Source organism: Entelurus aequoreus, linkage group LG13, assembly GCF_033978785.1.
Source record: "Entelurus aequoreus isolate RoL-2023_Sb linkage group LG13, RoL_Eaeq_v1.1, whole genome shotgun sequence".
Classification (NCBI taxonomy): domain Eukaryota; kingdom Metazoa; phylum Chordata; class Actinopteri; order Syngnathiformes; family Syngnathidae; genus Entelurus; species Entelurus aequoreus.
The window spans coordinates 11579081-11596205 of NC_084743.1; the positions used below are offsets into that span (position 1 = coordinate 11579081).

Genomic DNA, 17125 nt, shown 5'->3' on the forward strand with positions numbered 1-17125 from the left:
GCACTTTTTGGGGTTGACCAGAGCAAATGTGTATTACTTTGCAATAACTCGAACCCCATTCATCAGTTTTTGGTCTCATATCGTCCCTGGTTATCTTTCAATAGGTGATTTTAATCGAGATAATTCTTTTTGTTTTTCTTTTTCTGCTGGTGACTGCTGAAGGGATAGGAAGAGGAAGAATTAGAGGTCACTCTGACTCTGCAGGTGTCGCCTGGTTGACAGAGTCCAGATGTTTCCAGGGAGATGTGCAAGCAGCATCCCTCCCTCCCTCCCTCCCTCCCTCCCTCCCTCCCCGTGTCAAGAAACAATGACACAGTGTTGCCACATACTGGAGCCCACAATTTAGTCTTCTTTTCATCCTAAGCCTCCTGGGGGAGTGATGGGGGGGCAGAATACAAGTGGAAGAAGCAGAAATAAAGATGAGGTGAGATGAAGCTGGAGAATACAAAATAAGAGAGTTATGTCACTGGAGAACATTGAGAAGTAATATTGTAGGCACAGGTGAAGCAGGAGCATTCAAGTTCTTACCTGTTGTCATCTTCTTACCTGTTGTCATGTTCATCTTCTTATCTGTTGTCCATGTTCATCTTCTTATCTGTTGTCATGTTCATCTTCTTATCTGTTGTTATGTTCATCTTCTTACCTGTTGTCATGTTCATCTTCTTACCTGTTGTCATGTTCATCTTCTCACCTGTTGTCATCTTCTCACCTGTTGTCATGTTCATCTTCTTACGTGTTGTCATGTTCATCTTCTTACCTGTTGTCATGTTCATCTTCTCACCTGTTGTCATGTTCATCTTCTTACCTGTTGTCATGTCCATCTTCTCACTTGTTGTCATGTTCATCTTCTTACCTGTTGTCATGTTCATCTTCTTATCTGCTGTCATCTTTTTACCTGTTGTCATGTTCATCTTCTTATCTGCTGTCATCTTTTTACCTGTTGTCATGTTCATCTTCTTACCTGTTGTCATGTTCATCTTCTCACCTGTTGTCATGTTCATCTTCTTACCTGTTGTCATGTTCATCTTCTTACCTGTTGTCATGCTCATCTTCTTACCTGTTGTCATGTTCATCATCTTACCTGTTGTCATGTTCATCATCTTACCTGTTGTCATGTTCATCTTCTCACCTGTTGTCATGTTCATCTTCTTATCTGTTGTCATGTTTAATCTTCTTATCTGCTGTCATGTTCATGTTCTTACCTGTTGTCATGTTCATCTTCTTATCTGCTGTCATCTTTTTACCTGTTGTCATGTTCATCTTCTTACCTGTTGTCATGTTCATCTTCTCACCTGTTGTCATGTTCATCTTTGCACCTGTTGTCATGTTCATCTTCTTACCTGTTGTCATGTTCATCTTCTTACCTGTTGTCATGTTCATCTTCTCACCTGTTGTCATGTTCATCTTCTTACCTGTTGTCATGTTCATCTTCTTACCTGTTGTCATGCTCATCTTCTTACCTGTTGTCATGTTCATCATCTTACCTGTTGTCATGTTCATCATCTTACCTGTTGTCATGTTCATCTTCTCACCTGTTGTCATGTTCATCTTCTTATCTGTTGTCATGTTTAATCTTCTTATCTGCTGTCATGTTCATGTTCTTACCTGTTGTCATGTTCATCTTCGTATCTGCTGTCATCTTTTTACCTGTTGTCATGTTCATCTTCTACCTGTTGTCATGTTCATCTTCGCACCTGTTGTCATGTTCATCTTCGCCCCTGTTGTCATCTTTTTACCTGTTGTCATGTTCATCTTCTTACCTGTTGTCATGTTCATCTTCGCACCTGTTGTCATCTTTTTACCTGCTGTCATGTTCATCATCTTACCTGTTGTCATGTTCATCTTCTTATCTGCTGTCATCTTTTTACCTGTTGTCATGTTCATCTTCTTACCTGTTGTCATGTTTAATCTTCTTATCTGCTGTCATGTTCATCTTCTTACCTGTTGTCATGTTCATCTTCTTATCTGCTGTCATCTTTTTACCTGTTGTCATGTTCATCTTCTTACCTGTTGTCATGTTTATCATCTTACCTGTTGTCATGTTCATCTTCTTACCTGCTGTCATCTTTTTACCTGTTGTCATGTTCATCTTCTCACCTGTTGTCATCTTTTTACCTGTTCTCATCTTATCACCTGTTGTCATGTTCATCATTTTACCTGTTGTCATGTTCATCTTCTTACTTATTGTCATGTTCATTGTCTTACCTGTTGTCATGTTCATCATCTTACCTGTTGTCATGTTCATCTTCTTACCTGTTGTCATGTTCATCTTCTTACTTACAGGGTGTATATAAAACAATGATGGAGGTTGTTGGATGTTTTTAAAGTGCTTTATCGTCGGAATAGAGCAACTCCATTTACCTCCATTGTTAGCTGACTTTTGCTAGCATTTATTTACGATTTAGAATGAACATATGTTCTTGTCTTACATAAGGATCGTAAATGATAGGGAACATTTAAAAAAAGTGCAGTTCCTCTTCAAGGTAAAGTCTCTTCTGGCCATCAAAGTCCTGAAGCACAATCTGTGCAGACTTGCCCTCCAGTTCCTGTTGGACAAAAAAAAAAAAAGAAGAAGAAAAAGCTGGCCTCCAGCTGAGTGCAGCTGCCTGACACCATGTTAGAAAGTCATAACACTCCACTCGGGTTCCCTGCCAGGCTGCAGCCGAGATCTCACTTTGGACGTCTACGTGCTTGGTAAGCATGCAGAATGTCATATTTCAATTATCTCAGCTTTTTTGTACATGTCCAACAAGGACTGAGGGACAAACCTGCATGAAACAAAGAAGATGGCGGATGTTGTCATGTGTGCTGCAAGGACGTCTCTGTGGTCTTCTGCTGCTGTCAAAATGTACAGTAAACACAAAGATGAATGTTAGCTTTGTTCTCTCCAAGGATGCTCAACACACAGCGGCCCCTCCATCAAAGTAACAGGAAGTGGGGCCCTCACAGCTCACCACCTTACAGCGGTCCCCGGACTGCCTGCTGTCCTTTCTAACAAATGATGCCAGCACAGAAATAAGTGGGAATGTAATCACAACAAAAGCTGTTACTGTACATCGGGGCTGTCCCGACGTTTTCCACCAAAGGGCCGAATACTGAAAAGTCAAAATATGCGGGGGCCATTTTTAAATAATTTGTTTTAAAAAATGCTAAGAACAGATACAATAAAGACCAACAATTCCAGCTTTTTTTCATTATATTCCGATTTTTTTCAGCATTTTTTTCTCATATTTCTCTGTTATTTTTCTCCACTTTAAAAAAGGAAAAATAAATATAAAATTTATAAATTTATAAAATGTTTAGAACAGATACTATATACAATAAAGACCAACAATTCCAGCTTTTTTCATTATATTCCGATTTTTTCAGCATTTTTTTCTCATATTTCTCTGTTATTTTTCTCCACTTTAAAAAATGAAAAATAAATATAAAATTTATAAATTTATAAAATGTTTAGAACAGATACTATATACAATAAAGACCAACAATTCCAGCTTTTTTTTTCATTATATTCAGATTTTTTCAGCATTTTTTTCTCATATTTCTCTGTTATTTTTCTCCCCTTTAAAAAAGGAAAAATAAATATAAAATGATGATTATGCAACTGCAAAACATTAAATGTCAAAAATGTTTCTTTATGAAAATATAACTGTTTAATATTAATGCTAATTTTGAAATTATCTTTCAAATTTATAAATTCTTAAAATAGTATTATTTGTATTTGTAATTAATTAACTAACTAACTAACTCATGAATTAAACTGTGTCGATATTTGTATTTTATTTTATTTTAATTTCAAGAGCTTCTAATATTTTAGATCAGGCTTGTCTAAATGTTTTCCACCAAGGGCCAAACACTGGAAAGTCCAAAAAATTAATATTCAAAATAATTTATTAATCAGTTAATATTATTTTTATTTTTAATTAAATAACTACACTGTGTCAATATTTTTTATTTTATTGTATTTTAATTCCAAGAGCTTCTAATATTTTAGGTCAGGGGTGTCTACATTTTAGATCAGTCTAAACTTTGTCCACCAAGGGCCAAATACTGACAAGTCAAAGATAAAGTATACATTTGTATATTTAAAATATGATAAAAACAGATATTGCATACATTTAAATACACACTTTTGTGTCAGCGTTGTGTTTTAGGTGACTAAGTTTATTATTATGGATTTTGAATTTGAAAATATCAGTTTTTTCTCATGACATTCCCATGTTTGGCTCTTTTTTTCTTAGATTTTCACTGTTGTTGTTTTTGTCTGACAAAATAATGCAGGCCAACACAACTCAAGCTGCGGGCCACAAATGACCCCCGGGCCGCAGTTTGGACACAGCTGTGTTACATTCTTGTATATATATATATATATATATATTTTTTTTTTAATTAATTTTTTTCTTTTATTTCTTGAAATGTTTTTAATGTATTTATTTTTTGTTTTTTGGTTGGTTGTTTGATTATTTTTATTTTATTTTGTTTTTATTTTTTTTTCAAATTTGTATTATTTAAAAAAAACTGTATTTTTTTTGTTTGTTTGTTTGATTATTTGTATTTTATTTTTTGTATTTGTATTTTTACAAATTATTTTATTTTATTTTTTATACAATAAAGACCAACAATTCCAGCTTTTTTTCATTATATTCCGATTTTTTTAGCATTTTTTTCTTACATTTCTCTGTTATTTTTCTCCACTTTAACAAAGGAAAAATAAATACAAAATTATGATTATGCAACTGCAAAACATTAAATGTCAAAAATGTTTCTTTATGAAAATATAACTGTTTAATATTAATGCTAATTTTGAAATTATCTTTCAAATTCATAAATTCTTAAAATAGTAGTATTTGTATTTGTAATTAATTAACTAACTAACTAAGTAACTGACTCATGAATTAAACTGTCGATATTTGTATTTTATTTTAATTTCAAGAGCTTCTAATATTTTACATCAGGCTTGTCTAAATGTTTTCCACCAAAGGGCCAAACACTGGAAAGTCCCAAAAATTATTATTCAAAATCATTTATTAATCAGTTAATATTATTTTTATTTTTAATTAAATAACTACACTGTGTCAATATTTTTTATTTTATTGTATTTTAATTCCAAGAGCTTCTAATATTTTAGGTCAGGGGTGTGTACATTTTAGATCAGTCTAAACCAGGGGTCACCAACCTTTTTGAAACCAAGGGCTACTTTTGGGTACTGATTAATGCGAAGGGCTACCAGTTTGATACACACTTAAATAAATTGCCAGAAATAGCCAATTTGCTCAATTTACCTTTAACTCTATGTTATTATTAATGATTAATGATATTCACACTTAATTGAACGGTTTAAAAGAGGAGAAAACACGAAAAAAATGACAATTCAATTTTGAAACATAGTTTATCTTCAATTTCGACTCTTTAAAATTCAAAATTCAACCGAAAAAAAGAAGAGAAAAACTAGCTAATTCGAATCTTTTTGAAAAAATTAAAAAAAGAATTTATGGAACATCATTAGTAATTTTTCCTGATTAAGATTAATTTTAGAATTTTGATGACATGTTTTAATAGGTTAAAATACAATCTGCCCTTTGTTAGAATATATAACACATTGGACCAAGCTATATTTCTAACAAAGACAAATCATTATTTCTTCTAGATTTTCCAGAACAAAAATTTTAAAAGAAACTCAAAAGACTTTGAAATAAGATTTAAATTTGATTCTACAAATTTTCTAGATTTGCTAGAATATTTTTTTTGAATTTTAATCATAATAAGTTTGAAGAAATATTTCACAAATATTATTCGACGAAAAAACAGAAGCTAAAATGAAGAATTAAATTAAAATGTATTTATTATTCTTTACAATAAAAAAAATAATTTACTTGAACATTGATTTAAATTGTCAGGAAAGAAGAGGAAGGAATTTAAAAGGTAAAAAGGTACATGTGTTTAAAAATCCTAAAATCATTTTTAAGGTTGTATTTTTTCTCTAAAATTGTCTTTCTGAAAGTTATAAGAAGCAAAGTAAAAAAATTAATGAATTTATTTAAACAAGTGAAGACCAAGTCTTTAAAATATTTTCTTGGATTTTCAAATTCTATTTGAGTTTTGTCTCTCTTAGAATTAAAAATGTCGGGCAAAGCGAGACCAGCTTACTAGTAAATAAATACAATTTTAAAAATAGAGGCAGCTCACTGGTAAGTGCTGCTATTTGAGCTATTTTTAGAACAGGCCAGTGGGCTACTCATCTGGTCCTTACGGGCTACCTGGTGCCCGCGGGCACCGCGTTGGTGACCCCTGGTCTAAACTTTGTCCACCAAGGGCCACATTCTGACAAGTCAAAGATAAAGTATACATTTGTATATTTAAAATATGATAAAAACAGATATTGCATACATTTAAAGACACACTTTTGTGTCAGCCTTGTGTTTTAGGTGACTAAGTTTATTATTATAGACTTTGAATTTGAAAATATCATTTTTTTCTCATGACATTCCCATGTTTGGCTCTTTTTTTCTTACATTTTCACTGTTGTTGTTTTTGTCTGAAAAAATAATTAAAGATTAAGATTAAAGTACCAATGATTGTCACACACACACTAGATGTGGTGAAATTTGTCCTCTGCATTTGTCCCATCCCCTTGGGGAGCAGTGGGCAGCAGCGGCGCCGCGCCCGGGAATCATTTTGGTGATTTAACCCCCAACTCCAACCCTTTGTTGCTGAGTGCCAAGCAGGGAGGTTATGGGTCCCATTTTTATAGTCTTTGGTATGACTCGGCTGGGATTTGAACTCCAACCTACCGATCTCAGGGCGGACACTCGCAGGCCAACACAACTCAAGCTGCGGGCCACAAATGGCCCCCGGGCCGCACTTTGGACACAGCTGTGTTACACCCTTGGTGGTTTGAGGGAGAGTATGTGCCCTCAAATGTGAAGTTCAGGTTGCTTTGAATGGTGACTTGTGTGAGGTTACTTGGTCATTATATGTATAATTTTATATAATTTTTTTTTTTTTTTTTTTTTAATTTCTTGAAATGTTTTTAATGTATTTATTTTTTGTTTTTTGGTTGGTTGTTTGATTATTTGTATTTTATTTATTTATTTATTTTTCAAATTTGTATTATTTAAAAAAAAAATGTATTTTTTTTTTGTTTGTTTGTTTGATTATTTGTATTTTATTTTTTGTATGTGTATTTTTACAAATTATTTTTGTATTTATTTTTTTTCTCTCAATGTGGCCCCCAAGTCCAAATAATAGCCCAGGTCTGCACCAAATGCTTGTGCAGCGTCATCAATCAGCCCAGGTGGACGATGAAGGTGAACATCCGTCTGGTTCCACCTGACCAGGCACTACTTTGAGGCCCCTGTCTGCTAATGTTGACGCCATGGAAGCAACACGGAGTGTTGGCCCCCCAGCTGTTAACGCGTGGCTGAGAATGGATTTTCAGTGAAAGCTGAATGATGTCAGCACTTTGCCACCTCCAATTCTTTCACACGTTCTTCCCTTTCTTCCTCTTGCTTTCTCCCTTTTCTTCATCGAAATGTCTTCCCTCCCATCCTCTGTTTGTCCCCTGGTACTCTCCAGTCATTCAGACTACATACTCAACTATACTCTCCAGTCATTCAGACTACATACTCAACTATACTCTCCAGTCATTCAGACTACATACTCAACTATACTCTCCAGTCATTCAGACTACATACTCAACTATACTCTCCAGTCATTCAGACTACACACTCAACTATACTCTCCAGTCATTCAGACTACATACTCAACTATACTCTCCAGTCATTCAGACTACATACTCAACTATACTCTCCAGCCATTCAGACTACACACTCAACTATACTCTCCAGTCATTCAGACTGCATACTCAACTATACTCTCCAGCCATTCAGACTACACACTCAACTATACTCTCCAGTCATTCAGACTGCATACTCAACTATACTCTCCAGCCATTCAGACTACACACTCAACTATACTCTCCAGTCATTCAGACTGCATACTCAACTATACTCTCCAGTCATTCAGACTACATACTCAACAATACTCTCCAGTCATTCAGACTACACACTCAACTATACTCTCCAGTCATTCAGACTACATACTCAACTATACTCTCCAGTCATTCAGACTACATACTCAACTATACTCTCCAGTCATTCAGACTACATACTCAACTATACTCTCCAGTCATTCAGACTACATACTCAACTATACTCTCCAGTCATTCAGACTACATACTCAACTATACTCTCCAGTCATTCAGACTACATACTCAACTATACTCTCCAGTCATTCAGACTACATACTCAACTATACTCTCCAGTCATTCAGACTACATACTCAACTATACTCTCCAGTCATTCAGACTACATACTCAACTATACTCTCCAGTCATTCAGACTACATACTCAACTATACTCTCCAGTCATTCAGACTGCATACTCAACTATACTCTCCAGTCATTCAGACTACATACTCAACTATACTCTCCAGTCATTCAGACTACATACTCAACTATACTCTCCAGTCATTCAGACTACATACTCAACTATACTCTCCAGTCATTCAGACTACATACTCAACTATACTCTCCAGTCATTCAGACTACATACTCAACTATACTCTCCAGTCATTCAGACTACATACTCAACTATACTCTCCAGTCATTCAGACTACATACTCAACTATACTCTCCAGTCATTCAGACTACACACTCAACTATACTCTCCAGTCATTCAGACTACATACTCAACTATACTCTCCAGTCATTCAGACTACATACTCAACTATACTCTCCAGCCATTCAGACTACACACTCAACTATACTCTCCAGTCATTCAGACTGCATACTCAACTATACTCTCCAGCCATTCAGACTACACACTCAACTATACTCTCCAGTCATTCAGACTGCATACTCAACTATACTCTCCAGCCATTCAGACTACACACTCAACTATACTCTCCAGTCATTCAGACTGCATACTCAACTATACTCTCCAGTCATTCAGACTACATACTCAACAATACTCTCCAGTCATTCAGACTACACACTCAACTATACTCTCCAGTCATTCAGACTACATACTCAACTATACTCTCCAGCCATTCAGACTACATACTCAACTATACTCTCCAGTCATTCAGACTACATACTCAACTATACTCTCCAGTCATTCAGACTACATACTCAACTATACTCTCCAGCCATTCAGACTACATACTCAACTATACTCTCCAGTCATTCAGACTACATACTCAACTATACTCTCCAGTCATTCAGACTACATACTCAACTATACTCTCCAGCCATTCAGACTACATACTCAACTATACTCTCCAGTCATTCAGACTACATACTCAACTATACTCTCCAGTCATTCAGACTACATACTCAACTATACTCTCCAGCCATTCAGACTACATACTCAACTATACTCTCCAGTCATTCAGACTACATACTCAACTATACTCTCCAGCCATTCAGACTACATACTCAACTATACTCTCCAGCCATTCAGACTACATACTCAACTATACTCTCCAGTCATTCAGACTACATACTCAACTATACTCTCCAGCCATTCAGACTACATACTCAACTATACTCTCCAGTCATTCAGACTACATACTCAACTATACTCTCCAGTCATTCAGACTACATACTCAACTATACTCTCCAGTCATTCAGACTACACACTCAACTATACTCTCCAGTCATTCAGACTACATACTCAACTATACTCTCCAGTCATTCAGACTACATACTCAACTATACTCTCCAGCTATTCAGACTACATACTCAACTATACTCTCCAGTCATTCAGACTACATACTCAACTATACTCTCCAGTCATTCAGACTACACACTCAACTAAACTCTCCAGTCATTCAGACTACATACTCAACTATACTCTCCAGTCATTCAGACTACATACTCAACTATACTCTCCAGTCATTCAGACTACATACTCAACTATACTCTCCAGTCATTCAGACTACATATTCAACTATACTCTCCAGATATTCAGACTACATACTCAACTATACTCTCCAGTCATTCAGACTACATACGCAACTATACTCTCCAGTCATTCAGACTACACACTCAACTAAACTCTCCAGTCATTCAGACTACATACTCAACTATACTCTCCAGCTATTCAGACTACATACTCAACTATACTCTCCAGTCATTCAGACTACATACTCAACTATACTCTCCAGCTATTCAGACTACATACCCAACTACACTCTCCAGTCATTCAGACTACATACTCAACTATACTCTCCAGCTATTCAGACTACATACTCAACTATACTCTCCAGTCATTCAGACTACATACTCAACTATACTCTCCAGCTATTCAGACTACATACCCAACTACACTCTCCAGTCATTCAGACTACATACTCAACTATACTCTCCAGTCATTCAGACTACATACTCAACTATACTCTCCAGTCATTCAGACTACATACTCAACTATACTCTCCAGCTATTTAGACTACATACTCAACTATACTCTCCAGTCATTCAGACTACATACTCAACTATACTCTCCAGCTATTCAGACTACATACTCAACTACACTCTCCAGTCATTCAGACTACATACTCAACTATACTCTCCAGCTATTCAGACTACATACTCAACTATACTCTCCAGTCATTCAGACTACATACTCAACTATACTCTCCAGCTATTCAGACTACATACCCAACTACACTCTCCAGTCATTCAGACTACATACTCAACTATACTCTCCAGTCATTCAGACTACATACTCAAATATCAATCACCGTGCGTGACTGCTCGCCGTCTGTTCGCTGTTGCGAAAAAGCTAAGTAGCGCTCTATCTGTGTGCTTTTAATTGTTCTACAGCTTTCTTTATCACTTCTCAAACATTTTTAGTGGTACTATTTAACTTGCAAATCACCCGATCTCTGTCCCACCACCCTTTCCTCAGCTAGCCAGCTGCTAAGCTAGCGCGGAGAAAGGCAGCGCCGGTCAGTAAGAAGCTACTCCTACAGACCGCGACCACTTCCCTGAGGACAGCAGGAACTTCACTCGGTGACAGAAAACACTGTGAGTAATGGCTTCCTGTGCGTCTTGCACCATACTCACGGAGAGGTTGGCTCTGCTAGAGGGCCGTGTCCGCCAGTTAGAGCAGAGTAATGTCGTAACTTTAGATGTTGCGGACACATCTGCTAGCGTTAGCTGTAGCGAGCTAACTAGCCCAGCTTGTAGCAGTCCTAAGCGGCCTACAAGCTACGGTGTACCGGTTGAGACGCATAATAGATTTAGCTCTTTAGCTAGTCCTACACCCCAGTCTACCGGGCACCACACCTTAGTTATAGGGGACTCCATCACCCGAAACATAAAGCTTAGCAAACCAGCCACAATAAAGTGTATCCCCGGGGCCAGAGCACCTGACATTGAAGCTAATCTTAGGGAGCTAACTCGCAACAGGCCTAGTAAACACGTACGACAGGCTAATCGCACCACTAATTATGCGAATATAGTTGTACACGTTGGCTCCAATGACACTAGAATGAGACAGTCAGAGATTACAAAGAGAAACATAGCCAGGACTTGTGATCTCGCCAGAAAGATGTCCAGGCATCGAGTAATTGTCTCTGGCCCCCTGCCTGCGAGAGGCAATGATGAGAGATATAGCAGATTAGTCTCGCTTAACAAGTGGTTGGCTAGCTACTGTAGGACGCAGGGCCTAACGTTTATTGATAACTGGCCCTCTTTCTGGGGCAAACCAGGCTTGCTGATGAGAGACGGCCTTCACCCTAACCAGGAAGGCGCCATCATCCTGTCTAGAAACATAGACTACTATTTAAGTCTCACTTGACTGACTACACTAGAGCAAGCCCGGTCACAGGCAATTACAATGTCTGTTAGTCCGGGTGAGGAGTCAGTTAAGCTAGAACTAGCCAGCGCCAGGCTGGATAATCCATGTACGCATAGCAATTCTCTTAGAATAATACACAATTCACATAATGTTTTTTCTGTTGTGTCTGTGTCAGAGGTGGACATGCATTCTACTGAGGTGGCAAATTATGATATGTCCAGTCTATTGCAGCACCAAGCAAACAATCGGAAAATTCCCGTCATATCAATTCCTAGATATGGTCGAAACTATTTAAAGTGCACTACGCATAATAAACGCAACATTGTTAATATTGCCACTACGGATAATCTTAACAAAAACTCGTCAAAACAGCCCAATACCTATAATATGGGCTTTTTAAACATAAGATCATTGTCTCCCAAGGCGTTATTGGTTAATGAGGTCATTAGAGACAACAATCTTAACGTCATTGGTCTTAGCGAAACCTGGCTCAAACCGGACGAATTTTTTGCGCTCAATGAGGCATCTCCTCCTAACTATACGAATGCGCATGTTGCCCGCCCTCTTAAAAGGGGAGGGGGTGTCGCACTAATATACAATGAAAATTTCAACCTTACCCCTAACCTAAATAATAAATATAAATCGTTTGAGGTGCTTACTATGAGGTCCGTCACACCGCTACCTCTCGACCTGGCTGTTATCTACCGCCCCCCTGGGCCCTATTCGGACTTTATCAGTGAATTCTCAGAGTTCGTTGCTGATCTAGTGACGCACGCCGACAATATAATCATAATGGGGGACTTTAATATCCATATGAATACCCCATCGGACCCTCAGTGCGTGGCGCTCCAAACCATAATTGATAGCTGTGGTCTTACACAAATAATACATGAACCCACGCATCGCAACGGTAATACAATAGATCTAGTGCTTGTCAGGGGTGTCACCACCTCCAAAGTTATGATACTTCCATATACTAAAGTAATGTCCGATCATTACCTTATAAAATTTGAAGTTTTGACTCTTTGTCAACAAGCTAATAATAATAATAACTGCTATAGCGGCCGCAACATTAATGCTGCCACAACGATGACTCTTGCTGACCTACTGCCTTCGGTAATAGCACCATTCCCAAATTATGTCGGCTCTATTGATAAACTCACTAACAACTTTGACGATGCCTTGCGCGAAATTATTGATAGTATAGCACCGCTAAAGCAAAAAAGGGCCCCTAAAAGGCGCACCCCATGGTTTACAGAAGAAATTAGAGCTCATAAATTATCATGTAGAAAACTGGAACGCAAATGGCGCGCGACTAAACTTGAGGTTTTCCATCAAGCATGGAGTGATAGTTTAATAACTTATAAACGCATGCTTACCTTAGCTAAAGCTAAATACTACTCAAATCTCATCCGCCTCAACAAAAACGATCCTAAATTTCTGTTTAGTACAGTAGCATCGCTAACCCAACAAGGGACTCCTCCCAGTAGCTCCACCCACTCGGCAGATGATTTTATGAATTTCTTTAATAAGAAAATTGAACTCATTAGAAAGGAGATTAAAGACAACGCATCCCAGCTACAACTGGGTTCTATTAACACAAATACGACTGTATATACGACGGACACTGCCCTCCAAAATAGTCTCTCTATTTTTGATGAAATAACATTAGAGGAATTATTACAGCGTGTAAGTGGGATAAAACAAACAACATGTTTACTTGACCCACTTCCTGGGAAACTTATCAAGGAACTGTTTGTATTATTAGGTCCATCAGTGTTAAATATTATAAACTTATCACTTTCCTCCGGCACTGTTCCCCTAGCATTCAAAAAAGCGGTTATTCATCCTCTGCTCAAAAGACCTAACCTCGATCCTGACCTCATGGTAAACTACCGACCGGTCTCCCACCTTCCGTTTATTTCCAAAATTCTCGAAAAAACTGTTGCACAGCAGCTAAATGAACACTTAGTGACTAACAATCTCTGTGAACCTTTTCAATCCGGTTTCAGGGCAAATCACTCTACGGAGACAGCCCTCGCAAAAATGACTAATGATCTATTGCTAACGATGGATTCTGATGCGTCATCTATGTTGCTGCTTCTTGATCTTAGCGCCGCTTTCGATACCGTCGATCATAATATTTTATTAGAGCGTATCAAAACACGTATTGGTATGTCAGACTTAGCCTTGTCTTGGTTTAACTCTTATCTTACTGACAGGATGCAGTGCGTCTCCCATAACAATGTGACCTCGGACTATGTCAAGGTAACGTGCGGAGTTCCCCAGGGTTCGGTTCTTGGCCCTGCACTCTTTAGTATTTACATGCTGCCGCTGGGTGACATCATACGCAAGTACGGTGTTAGCTTTCACTGTTATGCTGATGACACCCAACTCTACATGCCCCTAAAGCTGACCAACACGCCGGATTGTAGTCAGCTGGAGGCGTGTCTTAATGAAATTAAACAATGGATGTCCGCTAACTTTTTGCAACTCAACGCTAAGAAAACGGAAATGCTGATTATCGGTCCTGCTAGACACCAACATCTATTTAATAATACCACCTTAACATTTGACAACCAAACAATTAAACAAGGAGACTCGGTAAAGAATCTGGGTATTATCTTCGACCCAACTCTCTCGTTTGAGTCACACATTAAGAGTGTTACTAAAACGGCCTTCTTTCATCTCCGTAATATCGCTAAAATTCGTTCCATCTTGTCCACTAGCGACGCTGAGATCATTATTCATGCGTTCGTTACGTCTCGTCTCGATTACTGTAACGTATTATTTTCGGGCCTCCCTATGTCTAGCATTAAAAGATTACAGTTGGTACAAAATGCGGCTGCAAGGCTTTTGACAAAAACAAGAAAGTTTGATCATATTATGCCTATACTGGCTCACTTGCACTGGCTTCCTGTGCACTTAAGATGCGACTTTAAGGTTTTACTACTTACGTATAAAGTACTGCACGGTTTAGCTCCAGCCTATCTCGCCGATTGTATTGTACCATATGTCCCGACAAGAAATCTGCGTTCAAAGAACTCCGGCTTATTAGTGATTCCCAGAGCCAAAAAAAAGTCTGCGGGCTATAGAGCGTTTTCTATTCGGGCTCCAGTACTCTGGAATGCCCTCCCGGTAACAGTTAGAGATGCTACCTCAGTAGAAGCATTTAAGTCCCATCTTAAAACTCATTTGTATAATCTAGCCTTTAAATAGACCCCCCCTTTTTTAGACCAGTTGATCTGCCGTTTCTTTTCTTCTCTCCTCTTCTCCCCTGTCCCTTGCGAGGGGGAGTCGCATAGGTCCGGTGGCCATGGATGAAGTGCTGGCTGTCCAGAGCCGGGACCCCGGGTGGACCACTAGCCTGTGCATCGGTTGGGGACATCTCTGCGCTGCTGACCCGTCTCCGCTCGGGATGGTTTCCTGTTGGCCCCGCTGTGGACTGGACTCCCGCTGATGTGTTGGATCCACTGTGGACTGGACTTTCACAATGTTATGTCAGACCCACTCGACATCCGTTGCTTTCGGTCTCCCCTAGAGGGGGGGGGTTACCCACATATGCGGTCCTCTCCAAGGTTTCTCATAGTCATTCACCGACGTCCCACTGGGGTGAGTTTTTCCTTGCCCGTATGTGGGCTCTGTACCGAGGATGTCGTTGTGGCTTGTACAGCCCTTTGAGACACTTGTGATTTAGGGCTATATAAATAAACATTGATTGATTGATTGATACATACATACATACATACATACATACATACATACATACATACATACATACATACATACATACATACATACATACATACATACATACATACATATATATATATATATATATATATATATATATATATATATATATATATATACTAAAAGTTAACTTGACACACATTCTCATCTGTATGTTTACATTGTCAACTATAGTTTGTACATCTGTATGTTTACATTGTCAACTATAGTTTGTACATCTGCATGTTTACATTGTCAACTATAGTTTGTACATCTGTATGTTTACATTGTCAACTATAGTTTGTACATCTGTATGTTTACATTGTCAACTATAGTTTGTACATCTGCATGTTTACACTGTCAACTATAGTTTGTACATCTGTATGTTTACATTGTCAACTATAGTTTGTACATATGTATGTTTACATTGTCAACTATAGTTTGTACATCTGTATGTTTACATTGTCAACTATAGTTTGTACATATGTATGTTTACATTGTCAACTATAGTTTGTACATCTGTATGTTTACATTGTCAACTATAGTTTGTACATCTGTATGTTTACATTGTCAACTATAGTTTGTACATCTGTATGTTTACATGTCAACAATAGTTTGTACATCTGTATGTTTACATGTCAACTATAGTTTGTACATCTGTATGTTTACATTGTCAACTATAGTTTGTACATCTGTATGTTTACATTGTCAACTATAGTTTGTACATCTGTATGTTTACATGTCAACTATAGTTTGTACATCTGTATGTTTACATGTCAACTATAGTTTGTACATCTGTATGTTTACATGTCAACTATAGTTTGTACATCTGTATGTTTACATGTCAACAATAGTTTGTACATCTGTATGTTTACATTGTCAACTATAGTTTGTACATCTGTATGTTTACATTGTCAACTATAGTCTGTACATCTGTATGTTTACATTGTCAACTATAGTTTGTACATCTGTGTGTTTACATTGTCAACTATAGTTTGTACATCTGTATGTTTACATTGTCAACTATAGTCTGTACATCTGTATGTTTACATTGTCAACTATAGTTTGTACATCTGTATGTTTACATTGTCAACTATAGTTTGTACATCTGTATGTTTACATGTCAACTATAGTTTGTACATCTGTATGTTTACATGTCAACTATAGTTTGTACATCTGTATGTTTACATTGTCAACTATAGTTTGTACATCTGTATGTTTACATTGTCAACTATAGTTTGTACATCTGTATGTTTACATTGTCAACTATAGTTTGTACATCTGTATGTTTACATGTCAACTATAGTTTGTACATCTGTATGTTTACATTGTCAACTATAGTTTGTACATCTGTATGTTTACATGTCAACTATAGTTTGTACATCTGTATGTTTACATGTCAACTATAGTTTGTACATCTGTATGTTTACATGTCAACTATAGTTTGTACATCTGTATGTTTACATGTCAACTATAGTTTGTACATCTGTATGTTTACATGTCAACTATAGTTTGTACATCTGTATGTT

At 37.3% G+C, this 17125-nt stretch overlaps 1 long non-coding RNA gene across 2 annotated transcripts in view; it reads right to left on the minus strand.

The window, feature by feature from the left end:
• Positions 1-2367: 2367 nt before the first annotated feature.
• LOC133663760 (uncharacterized) overlaps positions 2368-17125 on the minus strand; it is a 29335-nt gene continuing 14577 nt past the window's right edge. Inside the window, exons 3-4 of one of the 2 annotated variants that reach the window (XR_009828402.1) lie at positions 2769-2838; positions 2368-2546 (exon numbers count right to left, since the gene is read on the minus strand). This is a non-coding gene — a long non-coding RNA (uncharacterized LOC133663760). Of the gene's footprint in view, positions 2691-2768; positions 2839-17125 lie in introns of both variants that reach the window. The other variant, XR_009828403.1, reaches the window with a different exon arrangement.